Raw genomic sequence first — 6,000 nt, 5'->3', positions numbered from 1 at the left:
GTCTTGCCCGCAACGATGTGCAATACAGTAGTAACAACATATAATAGAATCCAATAAAACAACATTGTGCATTAAACAAGTAACATAGTAGGGCATATCGGTATTTGTACATAAGTTATTTACAGAGCATGGAGGACATGCTAGGTCCTTTGGTAGTGCAATACACTGTTAGCTACGGATGAGGCACTGGGTCTTTCTGTACATGCTATTTTATACAATCTCAGGTTATACTATACTATTTTTAAAGTGACCTTTCCTTAGTGGCCATAAGTGTGGGCGTGTGCAGCATGAGTGTGTGCTTGCTCATGTTAAAGTGGCTGCTAGTGTGTGAGCGTGTACAGTGTGTGTGTCATGTGTGTGTTCATGTGCGCTTTTGTATGGAGAGTTCAGTGTTCAAGGCTCTGATGGCCTGGGGGAAGAAGCTGAGCCGAAGTCTCTCTGTCCTAGTAACTGGGGTTCGCAGGCGTCTGCCTGACCTCAGCAGCATGAACAGGCTGTTGTTGGGGTGGTGTGGGTCTTTCATTATTCTGCAGGCTCTGGATTTGCACCTCTTGTTGTATAGAACCTGCAGGGGTGGTAGTGCAATACCCGTGGTACGCTCGGCTGAGCGCACCACTCTCTGTAGGGCCTTCTTGTCCTGTGCCGTGCTGTTTCCATACCAGGCAGTGATGTTTCCAGTCAAGATGCTCTCTACAGCTCCGGAGTAGAAGGACTGGAGTATCTTCCCAGATACTCTGAACTTCCTTAACTGTCTCAGGTGGTAGAGGCGCTGCTTCGCCTTTTTTACGACTGAGTCTATGTGTGTTGTCCATGTCAGATCCTCTGAGATGTGGACCCCCAGGTCCTTAAAGCTGCTCACCCTGTTCACGGTAGCGCCGTTTATCCTCAGTGGTGTGTGTGTCTCCTGCTGTCCTCTCCTATAATCCACGATCAGCTACTTGGTTTTACCAATGTTCAGGAGCAGGCTGTTGTCCTGGCACCAGCGTTCCAGTACCTCAACCTCCTCCCGGTAGGCCTTCTCGTCGTTGTCCGAGATCAGCCCCACCACAACTGTGTCGTCCGCAAACTTCACTATGGAGTTGGAGCTGAACTTGGCCACACAGTCGTGTGTGTATAGTGAGTACAGCAGGGGGCTCAGAACACAGCCCTGGGGGGACCCGATGCTCAGGGTGATGGTGTTGGAGGTCTGACCCCCCACCCTGACCGCCTGGGGCCTTTCGCTCAGAAAGTCCAGTATCCAGGCACTCAGAGCGGAGCTCAGACCCAGCTCGATCAGCTTGTCCACCAGTCTGGTGGGGACTATGGTGTTGAACGCTGAGCTGTAGTCAATGAACAACAGTCTCACATAGCCCCCCTTCTGACGGTCAAGGTGAGAGAGGGTGCTGTGCAGTACTTGGGCGACCGCATCGTCAGTGGACCTGTTTGGCCTGTATGCAAATTGCATAGGGTCCATATCACTTGGGAGGGAGGCACAAATGTGATCCTTCACCAGCCTCTCAAAACATTTCATGGCCACAGAGGTGAGTGCCACCGGTCTGTAGTCATTGAGACATGTTGAGGAGGGTTTCTTTGGTACAGGGATGATGGTAGACATCTTGAAGCAGGCAGGGACCACTGACTCCACATCAATGACTTCCACTATCGGTCAGAGTCCTGCCACCTTCAGAAGTTTTCTGATGACTCTGCGATAGTGGGATGTATAAAGGATGGTGATGAGGAGGAATACCGGGCACTGGTGGTGGACTTCGTCACATGGTGTGAAAAGAACCACTTCCAGCTGAATGTGACGAAGACCAAGGAACTGGCTGTGGATCTGGGGAGGAGGAGGAGTACACCGGTGACCCCCATTTCCATCAGGGGGGTCGATGTGGACATGGTTGAGGATTATAAATACCTCTGAGTGCACATAGACAACACACTCAACAGGTCGAAACACGCTGAGGCACTCTACAAGAAGGGCTAGAGCCGCCTCTACTTCCTCTGAATGCCGAGATCCTTCAATGTCTGTACAAGGATGTTCTACAAGTCGGTTGTGATGGGTGCCTTCTTGTACGTGGTGACCTGCTGTATATTACTGTATATTTTCGGACTGTATATTTCAGTATTTTACAATGTATTGAAGGAAATCACTGATTTTCACTTGATTATGACAGGCATGTATGTAAAGTACATATCTATAGAGATCCTCTGTGTGTTAAACTGGAACTGTAAGAGCTAGACAGACAGGGCCTGTGGGAGAGATAAGAAGCGAGAAGAGAGTCAAGGTCACTCGCACAGTCAGGGGAATGTAAACATTTTGTATGAGATAGGGCGGGCGTTGCTATGGGCTGGCAGCCGTTGCTAGGTAAATAGACTTTCAGCTCTCGAACAAGGGTTGGGAGGGGGAAGGGGAAACCACGAGGACACAGCTAGCTACTGGCTAACAGAACAGATAGCTACAAGCTAACAGGCCGCAACCACCGAGCGGGTATCGAGCGATGAATCTATTAATCTAGGTTCATTAGAGTAGACCATCAAAGGCTTTCCATTTTGTACGAGATGCTATGTTTATGAAAATAAACATCCTGCTGAGAAAATAGAGACCACGTTTCCAGTGCTTTTATTCTGTTACAGATGCAGCAACGGGGTGGGCAGATTGCCATCAACAAACAAATAACAAACACAGCACCGAGACTTCACGGAATGGCAGATGACGGGTTGATAAAGGCTGAAAACACTGATCAGTATATCAGTATATACATATTTTATAATGTATATCTCTGACTGTGTATTTTAAGTTGTATTTTATTCGTATTCCTATATTTTTTTTTTACTTTTGACTAACTAAATGTTCATTGTGCGCGATATGTGGTGCTGCATCTCCATCTGGATCAATAAAGCACTTCTATTCTATTCTATTTTATTCTATTTTATCATCTACCTTTTGGGTATTGAAGAGGCCGTTTTGTATGGTAGATGGAAACTAAGCTTTTTAGAACTTTAACAACCCATTGTGACTCAAAACAAACCTTTAGCAACGTTGAAATGCATGTACAACTCACTCAGGTATACGTTTACTTTCCGTCCTCTCATCAGAAGGTTCTGAAAGTCACAGAGGAGTCCTATTTCTCCGGTCGCCGCCTGCAGGTTCCACTTGGAGTTCAAGGTTCAAGTACAACGTATAGGTTAATGACTTACTTAAGTCATTTTTAGAGTATAGCTTTGCATGCAATTAACATCTCATCTTCAAAAAGGCTGTGGGGACCGGTTGAAGATGAGAAGCCGAATTTAGCCGCCTTAAAGTATAATAAGGGGAACGGACACTCCCCAAAGCCTAATGAGACACTCAACGAGCGCGCGCTGTTCTTGATTGTGGATTTTAATTGATTTATTCATGGCCGCGCTATCACCCAGGCTATAATCAGGAACTCAGAGGGGGGTTTATTCATATTTTTTTTATTTTCTATTCATTTCTTTTCTTTACACATCAGTGCCTCAGGGGAGATGTTGCGGGATCGACCACACAGCATAACATTTCCCCAGTGACCACTCTGCACTTCAACACAACCAGTAGGGTTTTGTGAGCAACACAAGGGACCAGGAGAGGAAATGGGTCTCTCTCTCTCTCTCTCTCTCTCTCTCTCTCTCTCTCTCTCTCTCTCTCTCTCTCTCTCTCTCTCTCTCTCTCTCTCTCTCTCTCTCTCTCTCTTTCCCTCTCTCTCTCTCTCTCTCTCTCTCTCTCTCTCTCTCTCTCTCTCTCTCTCTCTCTCTCTATTTCTCTCTCTCTCTCTCTTTCTATCTCTCTATCTATATCTCTCGCTCTCTCTCAAATGACGTCGTGCTTCGCTGCCCCCCCCCCCCAGATATATACGTGGCCTAATGGGATTAACAGAGTGCGTTTCATGGGGCGCAAGCGAGGAGTAAACAGGCGCCCCCAAAATTGGCCATTTTAGTTTTCGTTTTTGAGGACTGCATACTTTTTTTGCAAACCAAAATACCATACCTTATACTTATACCACATGCATGAGCCTGGTCTCTTTTGAAAGATGACATTCTGAATTTGATACAATAAGGAAAACTCATCTTTTGTGCTAATGAAATAGAGAGAACATAGGTCTGAACTTGAGTTGTAGAAAAACTTGTTACTCACGTTTTTCTGTAGTAGTTAGTAGTCCAGAAGTAGTATTTCCCCAGAAATTCGTATGGCTTAAAAAACTCCCGAGATCCATAGCCTGAAGCCTTATGTAGTACATGTCCAAATTTCATAAAGATCCATTTAGTGATTAGGAGTGATTTTGGTAAACTGTGTACAAAAGAAAAGCTCAGTTTTCTCATAGACTTCATTCTGCGTTTTCTCTCTTCCTGTTTTCGCTCATGAGTTTTTCACCTAGATCCCTGATTCATACTGTACATCCCCAGGTGTGGTATCGTTGGAAAGCCACACTCATTGGCTACAACCATGTCCAATCATTTTCGAGATCGCCAAATGATTGACGGAACTAGAGCCCAAGAGTCGGGAGTAGTATTTGCGCAATACCGTGTACTTCGCGTGTACCTCCATGTACTCGAAAACCACTGAACGGATTTTGTCACCTGAAAGGGCTATCGACAGGCAACAAATGGGGCTTTAATTCGATATATATATATTGTATTAAAAAATATGCACACCCGAGCCACTAGAGGTCGCCAAAGTGCAGGTGGGCAAATCGTCTTCAAGAGGGCCCACATGTGGGCCCCCGCTTGCTAAGAGTCTATTTTATCATGTCTATTTTATTATCTTCTACTTATTTTATTTACTATTGTATTATTGCACAATCAAAGCGGGCATGGCCACCTGCATTTCACTGTATGCCCTGGTATGTATGTGACAAATAAACCTGAATCTTAAATCTTGAATTGTCAATCAAGTTGTCCGTGTTTCAATTGATTTGTTATCCTTTCCTTTTGCCTCGTCTTGTTGTCTTATTCATCATTTTGTTATGATTATATATGCTGTGTGATTTTATATGCTTTTGCTCGTGTCTGTATGTACACTCGATGTGACTGTAAATGAGGAAAAACTCAGTTGCCGTTCGAGTTTAAATAAAGGCTTGAAATGAAATACATTTGAACACACCCACACACAAATGCACACACTCAATGTATTGTTATCGAGTATGAAGGCTTTTCATCCTAGGTACACGGCTATACTTGTATATGTCAAAGTGAAGAAGAACATGGTCCATACAACCCCCTGAAGTGCATACCTCCCTCCCTCCAGAGACACTACCCCCCATAACCTTGAGGCTGAGTCTGCAGCAGTGTTGTTCAGCTGAAGTGTAATGAGCCACTGCCAATCAAGTCGAGTCTCCAGCCTCCTCCGGGCAAGCCGTAGTCGTAGCAGCAAATCCATCTGCAACACAGCGGCCTCCTAATACATACACACACTCACACACATTACACACACAGCGGTACATACAAGCACACACAGACATATAAGCATGCATGCGCATAAACACGTGTGCACGCACGTCCGCAAGCACATAAGGTGGCACATGTACAAAGTCACAAGCATGCACATACATGCACGCAAATGCATGCACACACACACACACACACACACACACACACACACACACACACACACACACACACACACACACACACACACACACACACACACACACACACACACACACACACACACACACACACACACACACACACACACACACACACGCACACACACACACACACATCCACACACACACACACACACACACACACACACACACACACATACACACATACACACACACACACACACACACAAGTGTATGCGCACCAATATTCACTCACACACAAACATAATAGAGACGGTAAAGCTTGTGACCTTGAGTGTTGGACGTCTTGCTGTCAGATAAAGGCTTTACAGATTGTATGTATCTGCAGCTGACTCACACTGTAGCGCTAGAGGGAAGGATGGAGGCTCACCACCAGCACAGAGAGAAATACAGAAACCATACCTCCACCATGTCACCT

This window comes from Notolepis coatsorum, assembly GCF_963971535.1.
Source record: "Notolepis coatsorum genome assembly, chromosome: 1".
NCBI lineage: Eukaryota > Metazoa > Chordata > Actinopteri > Aulopiformes > Paralepididae > Notolepis > Notolepis coatsorum.
The sequence above is the reverse complement of the archived record's forward strand: the minus strand, read 5'-3'. Positions refer to the sequence as shown.